The 17,338-nt window shown below is 37.3% G+C and overlaps 1 protein-coding gene across 5 annotated transcripts in view; it reads left to right on the forward strand.

Moving 5' to 3' along the window:
- CDH18 (cadherin 18) overlaps window positions 1-17,338 on the forward strand; it is a 988,723-nt gene that overhangs the window by 110,787 nt on the left and 860,598 nt on the right. The gene's annotated exons all lie outside the window — the stretch shown is intronic.

A 17,338-nucleotide genomic window follows, 5' to 3' on the forward strand; every position in this document is an offset into this window, starting at 1 on the left:
TACAGATTGGTGCCAGCCACTATGGAAAATGGTATGGAGATTTCTAAAATATTAAAAATAGAATCATATGATCAAATCATGCAATCCAGCAATCTAACTTCTGAGTATATATCCAAAGAATTAAAATCAGGATCTTGAAGAGATATCTGCATTCCCATGTTCATAGTAGCATTACCACATACTCAAGACATAAAAGCAACCTAAATCTCCATCAGAGGACGAGTGGATAAAGAAAATGAGGTATTACTATGCAGTGAAATATTAGTCAACCTTTAAAAAGAAGAAAATTCTGCCATTTGTGACAGCATAGGTGAACCTGGAGGACATTACTAACACAGGGAAGAACAAATACCATATGATCCCACTTATATGAAGACTCTAAAATAGTCAAACTTACAGAAACAGAGAGTAGAATGGTGGTTACCAGTGGTCAAAGGTTACAAAGTTTTAGTTATAAAGAGTAATTCCTAGAGATGTGCTATGTAGTGCCTATATAGTTAACAATAATGTATACTTAAAATTTTGCTAAGAGGGTAGATCTTATGTTAAATGTTCTTATTTGAAATAAGAGAAAGAAAGAAAGAAAGGAAGGAAGGAAGAAAAGAAAGGTGAGAAGAAATTTTTCAAGGTGATAGATATGTTTATGGCATTGATTTTGGTGATGGTTTCGGGGTGTATGATTATCTCTAAACTCATTAAATTGTTGTATGTTAAATATATACAGCTTTTTGTATGTCACCCATACCTCAATATATGGTCTTAAAAAATGGAAATTTGGAAAGATCTCAAATGTCCCTTTTTAAATAAAAAGTGGCAAATTACGTTATAGCATAGACGGGGTTTCTCAGCTTTACACAAAAGCATTACCTAGAGAGCTTTTAAATTACAATATCCCAGTTACATCCAAGATTAATTAAGTTGGAATCTTTGAGGATGGGGCCCAGGCGTCGATATATATATTTTTAAATCTACTCTAGTGATTGTAACATACAGCCAAGTTTGAGAATCATTGAGATAGATACAGGTATTTGTTTTTGTATGCACCGATTCTCCTTGGAAGAACAGGGGTTCCTAACAATGCTCTCAAGGAGCTGCTACCCACTATCCCCACCCCCGCTCAGTAGAAATGTTTTGGATTTTGTACCATGTGACTGTACTTTGTACACACATAGTATGTGTATATGATGTGCATCTCTTTTTCTTTTCCTTTTTGTGATGAGTGGGTGTATATCTCAGGGGAAAATAGGATTAAGTTTATTCTAGGAGTTCTGGGCAGAAAAATCAGAAATTCCCTCTTAGCAAATATTTTTATGCATATAATGTAGAATGTTAAGCAAAATGTTATTGGCAAGTACATGTGACTTACTAGGTGGTTTTTACGCTTTTCTTAAAGTTATTGTGTGTTCTTCAGATGCCTTACAACAAATGTCTATTATGTCCATAAAAAGAAAACTAAATACATTTTAAAAGATTTCTTCTTAGAAAGCAGCATTATTAAGAAGCATCTTGTTTTAAAATGTCTTTTCTTCCTCATCCTGGAGAATAATTATCAGGCAGAGTAAGGTCATGTTGAATGGTAAAGTCTTGCTAGTGCAGATATGAGACACTGTGACTGAAGGTGGTTTCAGGTCTCCATAGTGCTATCAAATGGGAATATTTGTGTTTTAGATTTTGTATTGCAAAACATAAGCTATTATCTAAAGCCATTGCATGGTGAGTCTAAGTGGTTCTGTTGGCATTGAGAATAAGAGTTTGGGTTTCTCTGAACAGCTTGGACTTGTCTTGATGCAAGACGTTTGATTGGGCAGCACCAGCTGCCTCCTCAGACCTGCTCTCTGCACTGGGCCCTCAGGTGAGCTTAGGGGAAGGCTCTCAGCCCTGTCCTGCAGCTGTGTCGTAGAGGGAGCGACCTGGGCTGTCCTCCTCCTGCCGCAGGCTTGCCTGTCTTGGAAGCCAGTGACCTGCTTGATAAAGACAGTCCCTTCTACTAAGACTGGGAAGGCCTGCAGCTGGGCGGGATGATCTGTGAAGTGCTCCTGTGTATCCCTGAAATCTTGCTCGTCCTGAGTGGCAAATGCAAATGCAACACAGTCAGAAGCAGGGCCCCTTACCTGAGAAAGCCGGTCCACTCCTCACTCTAGGCTCTGCCAGTACCTGCTGAGCCCAGGACCAGCTTCGTGGAGCTCCTGCACCAGGTCCCATGCGGTCCCCTCCCCTTCGGGGGCCTTACCCGTCATAATGGCCTTTCTCTCCAAGGGTGGGTGGGGTGGGTAGGCCCTTAGGCTCCCTTCTGATCAGGAGGCTTTCCGAAGCTTATTTCTAAATTAAACTTCTCTCCCCCTAACCTAATAAAAGCCATGAATATTTAAATCTGGTTAAAATTCACTTCCCCGACTCAGAATTTCTCAAAAAAAAAAGTTTGATGGATGTTTACAGTCAGTCCACAGTGTTCGTTCAAAACAAAAACAAACCAGTTTAGATGTTTACACAGAGCCAAGGAATTATATTAATTCAATTATAAGTTTGAGATCCTGTTGATCCACTATTCCTCACCTAACAAAATCCATTATTATTTAAATCTGGTTAGAATTCACTTCCCCTGACTCAGAATTTCTCAGTTAAAATTCATTTCAGAACAAGGGTTTACTAAAGATGTACATATTGCCATAGTTAATCCTATATTTTAGAAATATATAATTTGGAAAGATTATTTGCTTACAATGGATGGTCAGATGGTAGAAAAACTTAGGTTTAAATCTTAAGACTTGCCTCTCAGTTTAGCCACAAACTGTTATACGGCTTTAGTAAGATATTTTACCCAGTGGAGCCTAAAATGAGACTCATAATATCTTCCTTTCAGGGTTTTAAGAAATACTGAGAGGACTAAATTGAAACCAGAACCCTACCTCCCTAGCCAATCCTTTCCCTGCTTTGCTAAAAATAAATAGGGCAATTCTTTTACAATAAAATAAATAACTTTGTATAGAATAACAACAAATCAGTATGATTTTCTTTTAAACCACTACAAATATGGGGAGGTTAATTCCATTAAATATACTTACTTGGATTAATGTTAGAATATAGTGAGGTGTGTAAAATGGACATTAATTTCTTCACACATTTAAAAATATATGGAAAGTCCATTTATTAAAAGTTCAGAATCATGCAAATATTTATGTTTTCTACATACATACATACTTTTCCATTTAAATGCCATCTTTTATGCTAAAATTTTACCAGGTTTTGGTGAAAGAAGCTACCGAGCTTCCTAGTTCAAATCAATGGCTTTATTTATAGCTATTGGTGAAATTCGATTTGTCTTTTTAACCAAATATAAGAAAGTTGCTGGCTTAAGAAATATAAGCCAAAAAGTAATTCATCAAAACCAAGGTTACCAGGCATATAATCACAAAAGATTAAATTGTAAACCTTTTAAGAGGTAAGTCATATAGATGAACAGTATCTTTACTTATATGATCACAGAAATTTGTGTGGGGCATGAAACAGATGAGAAAAGAAAGTATCTGTTTAGAAAAGAGAATTCACTTTTAATTATGTATTTGGATGGTCTAAGAAAATATAAATGTTCCTATCTAAAAAGGCATTTATAATGATAATATTTAAATTTTTAATTTTGTATGTATGTATGTGGATGTGGAAAATTACATACCTTTGAAATCTATCAGAAAACTAAAATAGAAATTGTTTTATCAAATAGTTTCATTTGAATGGATCTAATGATAGAAGCTCCACTACTCCTTCTGAATTCCTGACTCCTGCTTAAGGCACATTCCCCCAGACTCAAGTGAGGATACCAGGCATCTTCTCGGTCTCTACCCCTCTCCTCTCATTCTATCAAGCATTAAGTCTTGCTGATTGTTCTTTAAATATTGTTAAAATCACTCTCAGTGTTGTCCTGTGCAGTGATTCTCTAATTTAGACCCTTATCACCGTCTTTTCCTTCTATTGCAGTAGCTCCTTAATTTGTCTCTCTGTCTTTGTCTTGCTCTCTTTAAATCCATCATTCTACTGAGGTCAAAGTGGTTGCTCCAAAATGTAAATCTGCCCATGCCGCTTCCTTATAGTAAACTTCAGTGATTTCTCAACTAAGTCCAAACTCCCTAACAGGGCGTAGGTGGCCATATGTAATCCCCTCCTGTTGCTCAAAAGGCAAAGTCCAATGGCTTTCGTCAATTATTCAGCTATAGTAATCAATATTTATTGAGCTCACTATGTGGCAGTCATCATTTCTGTTGAAATAGAGGAGTATACGGATTTCTTTTCTGCTTACAGTTTTTTCAAGCTCTGAGTTTTCACTAGTATTAGGAGAGTCAGTTCACGATGGGCCATCAGTGTCCCTGCATGTTCTTTGTGGGTAGAACAAGAATGCATTACTCTGACTACTCTTTACCTGGGTCATTTATCAGGGCATGCTTGCAGGAAGCAAACATGGAGGATGATGGAAATGCTTCCCCTTGACAAAATATAGTCTTGCTTCTGTTTGCTCTAGTAGCAGTGAATTCCCTAAGCTCAAGTTCCTCTTCAGTAACACAACCCAGTGGATGTACTGTTGTCATGAACTGAATGTGTGTGTCTTCTCAAAGTTCCTATGTTGAAGTCCTAATCTCCAATGTGACGGTATTTGGAGGTGGAGCCGTTGGGAGGTAATTAATTCGGTTACATGAGGTCATGAGAATAGAACCCCGTGGTAGAACTGGTGCCTTTTAAGAAGAGGAAGAGACATCAGAAATTTTTCTCTCTGCACCGAGGAAAGGCATATGAACACACACTGAGAGGGGGGCTATCTACAAGCCAGGAAGAGAGCCCTCACCAAGAGCCAAGTCTGCAGGCACCTTGATCGTGGACTTCTCAGCCTGCAGAACTGTGAGAAGATAAATGTCTTGTTTAAGCCACCCAGTCTATGGCATTTTGTTATAGCAGCTCAAACTGATGAAGGCAACAATCCTCTATCATAGGCCCTGCATTACTCCCATGGGCACAAGGGAAAAAGAGCACTTATGTACTGGAATTTCTGGCTACAGCTTTTGCTGCCTGCAATGAAGTACATTGTCGCTGATCCAGGAGTCTCATGTTTTCTGCCAACATGTGTAAAACACTAGTAGGTAGATTATTAGCTAGAAAGAAAGATGAAGTCCCAAGCCCTGCACAGTTCTTGAGAGTTATTTCCTCTTTATTCTTGTGTTCTTCCTATGCTTGGAGTAAAACAGTATACCCCGAGCTTATTTCTGAAACTTATTTGACAATACATAAGTAATTTTTGATATCTGTTTCTGAACCATATTCTATACAACAGTCTTTAAAAATATGAATATTATAGATTACCTGTAGGATACTTAATTACTTCCGTAATCTTTATTTTGTATAAAGTTTCCCCCAAATGAAAGTAATGTGAATGCAAGCCAGTTCTATCTTTATGAGAATGACAATAAGTAAATAAAAAGTAGACTACTAATTTAAAACAAAGTTAAACCTATCGATAAGGCAGCAGCCTGAAATAAGCTTGTTATTGTCAACCGTCCTTACCCGACTGAAGACAAATCAAAAACAGAAACTCTAATAAACAGTAAAATTGCCCATGGACTAGGTACATAAGAGAGCTGCAGTTTTAGAAGCCAAAGGACACATTCCTTTTCTACAGGCCCAGTTAACTGCCTGACACATTTTATCTTATTTATTATTTATCATATTTATTCTGCTTCAGAAGAACATGGTACTTTCTATGATAGTTGTCTGAATTATTTGCCACATTTAAAAAGTATTAATTTTTTTCTCCCTTAGATAACAGCCGTTATTGGATGCTGCCATGTATCAGGCTGTTTTCTAAGCATTTTACAAGTATTTTCTCATTAAATCTTTACAATTGCTGTGAAAGTAGGATCTATTATTACCTCTACTTTTTAAATGAGGAAATTGAGGTTCAAAGAGAATATTAATTTGACCAAGGAGACAGAACCTGGTGACCAAAGAGCTGGGACTTTAACACGGGCAAGCTGAGCAGGATCAGAGCGCCTAACCACACAACCGAGTTTCTCTCTTCCTTATATTGTGGGGAAAAAAACCCAAGAAACAGAGGGCTTCCCTGGTGGCTCAGTGATTGAGAGTCCGCCTGCCAATGCAGGGAACACGGGTTCGAGCCCTGGTCTGGGAAGATCCCACATGCCGCAGAGCAGCTAGGCCCGTGCGCCGCAATTACTGAGCCTGCGCGTCTGGAGCCTGTGCTCCGCAACGGGAGAGGCCGCGATAGTGAGAGGCCCGCGCACCGCGATGAAGAGTGGCCCCCGCTTGCCGCAACTAGAGAAAGCCCTCGCACAGAAACGAAGACCCAACACAGCCAAAAATAAATAAATAAATAAATAATTCCATAAAAAAAAAAAAAAAAAAACCCAAGAAACAGAAACATAAAGCAAACAAAAAAAAAGGGGTTTTCTAGTTGAAATGCTGATCACAAGTAAGCCTAATATGCACTTTTATTTTCTTCTGCACTAAAACTAACCAAAGCATGAGATAATCTCCTTCTAGCTTATTTGCTGTATGAAAAATTTTCAACATTTCTTAAATGGGAAATGAAGGTGAAAAATTAAAGCAGATCTTGAATTACTTGGATGGATTTATAGCCTCTAAAGACACCACCAGGCAAGCCATCCCAAAGATCATAGAACAGAAGGCTCACAGATCAAATTATGATGCTCAGATCACATCAGTTTCAAACACAGTTGGAAAGAAGAGATGGGGTAGGTTAAGGTACTTAGGACAGGGTGCGAGTAGAAAGGCAACACTACCTGAGTCTGGGCTACACGATGCTGATGCCTCCTGCTTCACTGTACCGCATCAACCTTCCACACTGGCAGTGTGCTTATGACTGTAAGCAAAGTGAGGGCAACCAGTGACACACACTTGCCTTAATGGTAAGATACAGGCACAAGTACACCCAACCACAGCTGGTTTCATCAAATGCGTGGCTGACTTAGGGTAACACAGCTATCAGCCCAGCTGTGGCATCAACATGACTTGATATTTCCAGTCATGTCCTTCATTACACTGTAATTCTTTTCACCAAATCGTCAGTGTATTTTACAGATTACTACTACTATACTAACTTACTATATAAATTTAATAAGTCATATAAATACCACCCAAGTGTCACAAGCTCCTTGCTTAGACATTTTATACAATTAACATACCTGATGCATTTTGACTGTCTCTTGTAAACTACTAGATTAATTTCTATATACGTTTAACTTTTCTTTTGAGTCTTATCCCACCTGTTTGTTGCCTTTTCTCTGTGGAAGAATTGAATATTCCAAAATAATACAGAAAATGCATATTACAACCCTGTCTAACATGCCTCACATTTTTAACAAGAATAATCCCATGATAATATCCATTATTTTTGGAAACATTTATATGTTAATTATATATATTTTTACATGTTTTAAAGAACACCTGCTGTCTCAAACTCTGTGAAATATCTTTCTCCAGGGATTCCAGGTGATTTCTAGCTATCCACACAATTAAGTCTTTGTCTTTGAAAGCACTACAAATTGAATATCATTAATGAAATAGAGCTGATACATTTCTTTCCATAGGTTTCTTAGGGGACTATGTATACAAATAAGTTGGAAGCATAGTAGCTCTTCTAATCAATTATGTTTTTCTGGTGATATAGATTTTCATAGCTATAATTTATTCTGTGTGTTATAAAATGTTCATCTTCATTGACCCAACTTGCAGTGATATTAACTTACCTTACAATGAGTTCAGTTTGAAATGAATTGAAAATAAAAGGGCAAATTTAAACTTGAATTCATATACTTTGAAATATAGTAAACTAAAATTTTTATTTTTCCCAGCTTTATTGAGATATAATTGGCATATATAACCTTAAAGTGTACAACATGATGATTTGCTACATGTATATATTGCAAAATGACTACCAAAATAAAGTTAGTTAATATATCCATCAACTCACATAATTAATCCTGTGTGTGTCTATGCATGTGTGTGTATGTGTGTATGTGGTGAGAATTTTAAGAGCTACTCATTTAGCAACTTTCAAGTATATAATACAGTATTGTTAATTATAGTCTCCATCCTGTATACTAGAGCCCTAGATCTTAAAACTGGAAGTTTGTACACTTTAACTAATATCTTTCCATTTACCCACCCTACCCGCAGTCCCTGGAAACTACCATTGTACTCTGTTTCTATGAGTTCAACTTTTTTTAGTATTTCACATATAATTAAGATCTTAGAGTATTTGTCTTTCTCTGTCTGACTTATTACAGTTTGCATAATGACTCAAGGCCCATCCATGTTGTCCCAAATGGTAGGCTTTCCTTTTTATGGCTGGATAATATTCCATTGTATATGTGTGTGTGTATATATGCCACATTTTCTTCATCCCTACATTCATCAATAAACACTTAGGTTATTCGCATGTCTTGGCTATTGAAAACAATGCAGCAGTGAGCATGGAGGTGTATGTCTTTTATTTCCTTTGGATAAATACCTAGAAGTGGGAGTTTTTGATCATATGGTAGTTCTATTTTTAATATTTTGAGGAATCTCCATACTGTTTTCTGTAGTGGATGCACCAATTTACATTCCCATTCATTCTTTTTTTAAAATTTATTTTATTGAGGTATAGTTGATTTACAATGTTATGTTAATTTCTGCTGTAAAACAAAGTTATTCAGTTATATATATATTCTTTTTCCTATTCTTTTCCATTATGGTTTATCACAGGATATTGAATATAGTCCCCTGTGCTATACAGTAGGACCTTGTTGTTTATCCATTCTCTATATAATAGTTTGCATCTGCTAATCCCAAACTTCCAATCCATCCCTCCCCCACCCCTTGGCAACCACCGTCTCTTCTCTATGCCTGTGAGTCTGCTTCTGTTTCATAGATAAGTTCATTTGTATCATATTTTAGATTCCACATATAAGTGATATCGTATGGTATTTGTCTTTTTCTTTCTGACTTACTTCACTTAGTATGATAATCTCTAGGTCCATCCATGTTGCTGCAAACGGCATTATTTCATTTCTTTTTATGGCTGAGTAATATTCCATTGTATATATGTATCACATCTTCTTTATCCATTCATCTGTCAATGGACATTTAGGATTTTTCCATGTCTTTGCTATTGTGAATAGAGCTGCTATGAACATAGGGGTGCCTGTATCTTTTTGAATTAGAGTTTTCTCTGGATATATGCCCAGAAGTGGGGTTGCTGGATCATATGGCAACTCTATTTTTAGTTCTTTAAGGAACCCCCATACTGTTTTCCATAGTGGCTGCACCAATTTACATTCCCACCAACAGTGTAGGAGGGTTCCCTTTTCTCCACACCCTCTCCAGCATTTGTCATTTGTAGACTTTTTGAAGATGGCTGTTCTGACCGGTGTGAGATGGTACCTCATTGTAGTTTTGATTTGCATTTCTCTAACAATTAATGTCCATTCCCATTAATTCTTAAGATTGTATGCCTGCAAAACCAGGTCAGGTACTGATAGTTTCTTATTTGTTTTCCCCAGGGCAGTGCTGACTGCCCAAGTTAGTGCTGTTTCTCCTAGCCCTACAAGGTGGTTCAGGCTTTATGAATGTGCTCCTTAGCCATCTGTAGGTGCTTTCTCTCCCTGCTGTCAGGGGCCTCCACAGAGTGGGGGTGTGTGTAGGATGCCTGTGGGCCAGTGAGGTGGATCCACAGTCAAGGTGTTCTGAGCAGCTGTGAGCAGGCTTCCTATTGGAGACCAAGACATCATGATTTGATTCACTCGCTTTGACACATTCTGTTCTGAGCCCTGGCTGCCCTTCTCCCAGTCACTCACCTCCCACCAGTTGCGTAGTTCAGGACTCAGAATTCGGGATGAGGCGAGAAAGCAGTGGGTCTCTAAGGCAGCATCCTGCGTGGCTGGGGAAACTGGGTGCTCACCTACACGCTCTCACTTACTCTAGTGGAAAAACTCGCAGGCTGAGACGTTCTCTCCTGGCGCTGGGTGGTGTCACCTTGGGGGAGGGGTGACACAGGTAAATTGAAACTGTTCCACTTACCCTCTTCAGTGCATCCAGTTTGGATCTATTTGCTCCAGTGATGTGCTAGAACTTCTCTGCTGAACTCCCAAGCTTCCACAACAGCCCACTCATCCATGGATGATTGTCAAAATCTGTGTCCTTTGTGGGGAATATGGTAGGAAATGCCTATACTGCTCTTTTGATGATGTCACTGCCCTAAACTCCAGTCTTTAAGTGTGTATGGACTGATTCAAATGTTTGCAAGCTAAAAATGCCTTTTAAAAATATCATTTGAGAAGTTGTTTTAGCATCTCTTTTAACCTTTCTTTAGACCACATTCTTACCAAAACATAAAAAGGACAATGACAAAATCTTCATGACCGATGTATAGAACATTTGCTGATCAATACTTAGAAACTATGAAGAAAAGTTTCCTAAAATGTTTTTATCTATTTGTTATCTCAATTTGAAATTTTACAAGTCTAAAATAATTTTATTGTCTATTACAAATTTTAGTTATTAAGTTTTGTGTCCAATAGCTCAAGAATTCTTTCCCAGATTCTAAAGATCTCTGTTTCCAAGGAAAAAGTTCTACCTGATATTTGCTTCCAAAAAAAAAAAAAAAGGTACTGTATAAAATGAGATGCTGCTAATGATAGAAATTAGATTTTTATTTCAGGGAGGATATATAAGGCAGGCATGAGACATAAGTTAGCAACTAAATTGATAAATCAAGTTAACAAAAGAAGGTATGTTTTATCAAGATTTTAATATGCAAAAGAATTCATGGTATCATAAATTTAGTCCAATCTACTCAAGCCCATGAAGTAGTGACCTGAAAATCATCCATAATTTCTCTCAGTAAACGTTAGGTATTCTTTTAGTTCCATGTAACCAGAAACTCTCCTTGGCCTTTCCCACATGCTTGTTATTCATGTGTTCAAGAGAGCTGTCTCAGTGCCAGATATCAGACCTAAGTGTAGGGCAATAAATAGGAAGGGCTTTACTGGCTGCACCTGTTCATTTTTCATTATTGTGATTGAAGTTTGATTAATTAGAAAAGTAAAAGCTTTTCATAAGTTCTCCCCTGTGACTCTCTCCCTTCTATCCCCTGCAAATTTCTGCTTATACTCTCTAGAAATGGATCACATGCCTTTTCTAGCTATTAAGGAGTCTATAAAAATAAGTAGTGTATTTGTCTTCCCAGCATCAGTGAGGAAGAAGAGGAGCAAATGTTTGGGTATAACCAGAGTCTGATAAGTATCAGGCAGGATCCCAACAGAAATATTCTGGGGTAAACATTTAAAAAATTTTTTTTATGATCTGAGATGCATAACTCTCTGGGTAAAGATGGATTTCAGTCACAATTCATTCTTCTTTTAAGCAAAATAATTTCCTTGGCTGTAGCTAATAACTTTTTATAAAATTAAAGAAAATTCATATCAGACAAAATAGACTTTAAAATGAAGACTATTACAAGAGACAAGGAAGGACACTACATAATGATCAAGGGATCAATCCAAGAAGAAGATATGAAAATTGTAAATATTTATGCACCCAACATAGAAGCACCTCAATACATAAGGCAAATGCTTACAGCCATAAAAGGGGAAATCGACAGTAACACAATAATAATAGGGGACTTTAACACCCCAGTTACACCAATGGACAGATCAGCCAAACAGAAAATAAATAAGGAAACACAAGCTTTAAGTGACACATTAGACCAGATGGACTTAAGTGATATTTATAGGACATTCTATTGAAAAACAACAGAATACACTTTCTTCTCAAGTGCACACGGAACATCCTCCAGGATAGATCACATCTCAAGCCTCGGTAAGTTTAAAAAATTGAAATCGTATCAAGCATCTTCTCTGACCACAATACTATGAGACTACATGTCAATTATAGGAAAAAACTGTAAAAAATACAAACACATGGAGGCTAAACAATACACTACTAAACAACCAAGAGATCACTGAAGAAGTCAAAAAGGAAATAAAAAAATACCTAGAAACAAATGACAATGAAAACACGATGACCCAAAACCTATGGGTTGCAGCAAAAGCAGTTCTAAGGGGGAGTTTATAGCAATAAAATCCTACCTCAAGAAACAACAAAAATAAACAACCTAACCTTACACATATAGCAATTAGAGAAAGAAGAACAAAAAAAAAAACACCCCAAAGTTAGCAGAAGGAAAGAAATCATAAAGATCAGATCAGAGATAAATGAAAAAGAAATGAAGAAAATGATAGCAAAGATCAAAAAAACTAAAAGTTCTTTGAGAAGATAAACAAAATAGGTAAACCATTAGCCAGACTCATCAGGAAAAAAAGGGAGAAGACTCAAGTCAACAGAACTAGAAATGAAGAAGGAGAAGTAACAACTGACACCACAGAAATACAAAGGATCATGAGAGACTAATACAAGCAACTATATGCCAATAAATGGACAACCTGGAAGCAATGGACAAATTCTTAGGAAAGCACAACCTTCCGAGATGGAACCAGGAAGAAATTGAAAATATAAACAGACCAATCACAAGCACTGAAATTAAAACTGTGATTAAAAATCTTCCAACAAACAAAAGCCAAGGGCAAGATGGCTTCACAGGTGAATTCTGTCATACATTTAGAGAAGAGCTAACACCTATCCTTCTCAAACTCTTCCAAAATATAGCAGAGGGAGGAACACTCCCAAACTCATTCTACGAGGCCACCATCACCCTAATACCAAAACCAGACAAAGGTGTCACAAAAAATGGAAACTACAGGCCAATATCACTGATGAACATAGATGCAAAAATCCTCAACAAAATACTAGCAAACAGAATCCAACGGCACATTAAAAGGATCATGCACCATGATCAAATGGGGTTTATCCCAGGAATGCAAGGATTCTTCAATATACGGAAATCAATCAATGTGATACACCATATTAACAAATTGAAGGATAAAAACGATATGATCATCTCAAAAGATGCAGAAAAAGCTTTTGAAAAATTCAACACCCATTTATGATAAAAACTCTCCAGAAAGTAGGCATGGAGGGAACTTACCGCAACATAATAAAAGCCATATATGACAAACTCACAGCCAACATCGTTCTCAATGGTGAAAAAGTGAAACCGTTTCCTCTAAGATCAGGAACAAGACAAGGTTGCCCACTCTCACCACTATTTTTCAGCATAGTTTTGGAAGTTTTAGCCATAGCAATCAGAGAAGAAAAAGAAATAAAAGGAATCCAAAGTGGAAAAGAAGTAGTAAAACTGTCACTGTTTGAAGATGACATGATAGTATATATGGAAGATCCTAAAGATGCCACCAGAAATCTACTAGAGCTAATCAATGAATCTGGTAAAGTAGCAGGATACAAGATTAATGTGCAGAAATCTCTTGCATTCCTCTACACTAACAAAGAAAAATCAGAAAGAAAAATCAAGGAAATGCTCCCACTTACCATGGCAAAAAAAAGAATAAAATACCTAGGAATAAACCTGCCTAAGGAGACAAAAGACCTTTATGCAGAAAATTATGACACTGATGAAAGAAATCAAAGACGATAAAAACAGATGGAAACATATACCATGTTCTTAGATTCAAAGAATCAACATTGTGAAAATGACTATACTACCCAAAGCAATCTACAGATTCAGTGCAGTCCCTATCAAATTACCAATGGCATTTTTCACAGAACTAGAACAAAAAATTTTACAATTTGTATGGAAACACAAAAGACCCCGAATAGCTAAAGCAATCTTGAGAAAGAAAAATGGAGCTGGAGGAATCAGGCTCCCTGACTTCAGACTACATTACAAAGCTACAGTAATCAAGACAGTATGGTACTGGCACAAAAATAGAAACATAGATCAATGGAACTATAGGATAGACAGCCCAGAGATGAACCCACACACATATCGTCACCTTATCTTTGACAAAGTAGGCAAAGATATGCAATGGAGAAGACAGCCTCTTCAATAAGTGGAGCTGGGAAAACTGGACAGCTACATGTAAAATAATGAAATTAGATCACTCCCTAACACCATACACAAAAATAAATTAAAAACTTATTAAAGACCTAAATGTAAGGCCAGATACTATAAAACTCTTAGAGGAAAACATAGGCAGAACACGCTATGACATAAATCACAGCAAGATCTTTTTTGACCCACCTCCTAGAGAAATGGAAATAAAATAAAAAATAAACAGATGGGACCTAATGAAACTGAAAAGCTTTTGCAAAGCAAAGGAAACCATAAACAAGATGAAAGACAACCCTCAGAATGGGAGAAAATATTTGCAAACGAAGCAACTGACAAGGATTAATCTCCAAAATATACAAACAGCTCATTCAGCACAATATGAAAAAAAAAACCCAATTCAAAAATGGGTGGAAGACCTAAATAGACATTTCTCCAAAGAAGACATACAGATTGCCAACAAACACATGAAAAGATGCTCAACATCACTAAACGTTAGAGAAATGCAAATCAAAACCACAATGTGGTATCACCTCACACCAGTCAGAATGATCATCATCAAAAAATCTAGAAACAATAAATGCTGGAGATGGTGTGGAGAAAAGGGAACCCTCCTGCACTGTTGGTGGGAATGTAAATTGATACAGCCACTATGGAGAATAGCATGGAGGTTCCTTAAAAAACTAAAAATAGAACTACCATATGACCCAGCAATTCCACTACTGGGCATATATGCTAAGAAAACATAATTCAAAAAGATACATGTACCACAGTGTTCATTGCAGCACTATTTACATTTGCCAGGACATAGAACCAACCTAAATGTCCATTGACAGATGAATGGATAAAGAAGATGTGGCACATATATACAATGGAATATTACTCAGCCATAAAAAAGGAACAAATTGAATTTTTTGTTATGAGGTGGATGGACCTAGAGTCTGTCATAGAGAGTGAAGTAAGTCAGAAAGAGAAAAACAAATACCGTATGCTAATGCACACATATGGAACCTAAAAAAAAGGTACTGATGGACCTACTGGCAGGGCAGGAATAGAGATACAGACTTAGAGGATGGACTTGAGGACATAGGGGGAAGGGGAAGCTGGGACGAAGTGAGAGAGTAGCGTTGACATATATACACTACCAAATGTAGAATGGATGGCTAGTGGGAAGCTGCTGCATCGCACAGGGAGATCAACTCGATGCTTTGTGACAACCTAGGGGGGTGGGATAGGGAGGATGAGCGGGAGGCTCAAGAGGGAGGGTTTATGGGGATACATGTATACTAATAGCTGATTCCCTTTGTTGTACAACAGAAAGTAACACAACATTGTAAAGCAATTCTATTGCAATAAAGATATTAAAAATTAAAATAGGGGCTTCCCTGGTGGCGCAGTGGTTGAGGGTCTGCCTGCTAATGCGGGGGGCGCGGGTTCGGGCCCTGGTCTGGGAGGATCCCGCGTGCCGCGGAGCGACTGGGCCCGTGGGCCACAGTTACTGAGCCTGCGCGTCTGGAGCCTGTGGTCCGCAACGGGAGAGGCCGCGATGGTGAGAGGCCCGTGCACCGTGATGAGGAGTGGCCCCCACTTGCCGCAACTGGAGAAAGCCCTCGCACAGAAACGAAGACCCAACACAGCCAAAAATAAATAAATAAATAAATATTAAAAAAAAAAAAAAAAAAAAATTAAAATAAAATTAAAGAAAATTAACTTTCCATATGTTTGCATAAATTAAAGAAAGCATATTTGTCCTTTAAGTATGCTTAAAGGACAGTGCAGTTGTATGTACAAATTTATATTTGGTACATTTTCTTTGATATATAGATATTTTAAAGTAAGATATTTCAAACATAAAGCTTAAAGTAGACTTGAAAAAACCCTCAAACACTCATGTTTACTTTCGAAATAACATGTGAATGAACAGAAGGAATACATTTTTAAATGGTATTGTACAATACTTTTTGTTCTTTTAGTCATTTTTTTTCAGGGAAATTAAACTTGATAAAAACGGAATAAAATAAAAGGACCTGGAGTACCAACAGTGTTGGTGGGGAGAGTTGTGTTGATAACTTTGTTGAATGAAGAAAGAAGAAGTAAAAGAGGACATTGATGAACAATGAATACTGGACCCTACTCTTTGATCAGTGAGCCAATTCCAGTGAAGAGACCCAACAAAAGAAAATCAAATAGGACCTACTTACAGGGCCATAATCTGCAGTACACCCATCCACCTGTCCCACTCTTCAAAGGCCTATCAGCTCCCTTCACAAGTTTTCATAATTATTTTCTCAGGTCAAGTGAAATGGATTTATTATCAGCTTCCTAGGGCTGCTGGAAGATCTCTTCTCATTTAGTCAACTCCTCCTGAACAACTGTAACCATGTCCATTGTGTCTTCTACCATCTCTATGTATAGACTTCAAGGAAATATCACCTTTCTAGAAAGTACAATAGGATCATTATATTGTTCACTTCTGCTTATTATGATGTTTTGTGAGTAGCAGATACAGGAGTATTAAAACTAAAGAAATAAGATGACCTCTAGGCATGCTATAATACTGCTTTCCTTGGGTTGTCCAGCCCTGGGAATTTGTCAGTTTGACTTTGTCTTTATTTCTACAACTTAGACAATTGAATTTTTATTTTCAGTGAAATAAGAAATTCTTCTAGAGACATGTAGAAAATCTCTTGTTCTTTATCTGTCAATGGAGCTAAGATTGTAAAGCCTTGAGCTTGTCATTTGTTTTCTTCCTGCTCTCAGTACAGTAAGAAGATATCCTAGCCCATGTGCATCAAGAGTAGGTACTCGGTTCCACAGTGTCTTTAGACATTTGATCACAGGTGACAATTTAATCATGATGCATGGAATGCCAAAATTTACTGATTTCTTATTTCCCATTGATAAGGAGCTCAGCACGTTTTTTGAGGTCGAGGATACAGCTAACCAATTCATGAATCTTATTTATGAGGTTTTTTTCCCTGGGAATATACTTGGTACCAATATAGTATCAAACTCCAGGGTCCAGTTAGGAAGAGATAAATCATTCTAAATATGGCAACAGAAAGAATTTAGTATATTGAATTGGATAAAGAGGTGTTGGAAAATAGAAAGATCAAAAGAGAACACTAAGGTACAACAGAGTTACACCCCTAAGGCTTAAGGCACAAAGGGAAGATCATGGAGCTTTTAGAATATGGAAACTTAGAGAAGATGCCCTAGAGAGTTGAGACTCAGCTCTCTAAGAAGTGGGTGTCATACAGATGCAGCTAATAGCACAGGAGCTTAGAGATGGGGGTTTTCAGAGCTAGGCTC

The sequence above is a fragment of the Balaenoptera physalus genome (genome assembly GCF_965194825.1).
Source record: "Balaenoptera physalus genome assembly, chromosome: 3".
NCBI lineage: Eukaryota > Metazoa > Chordata > Mammalia > Artiodactyla > Balaenopteridae > Balaenoptera > Balaenoptera physalus.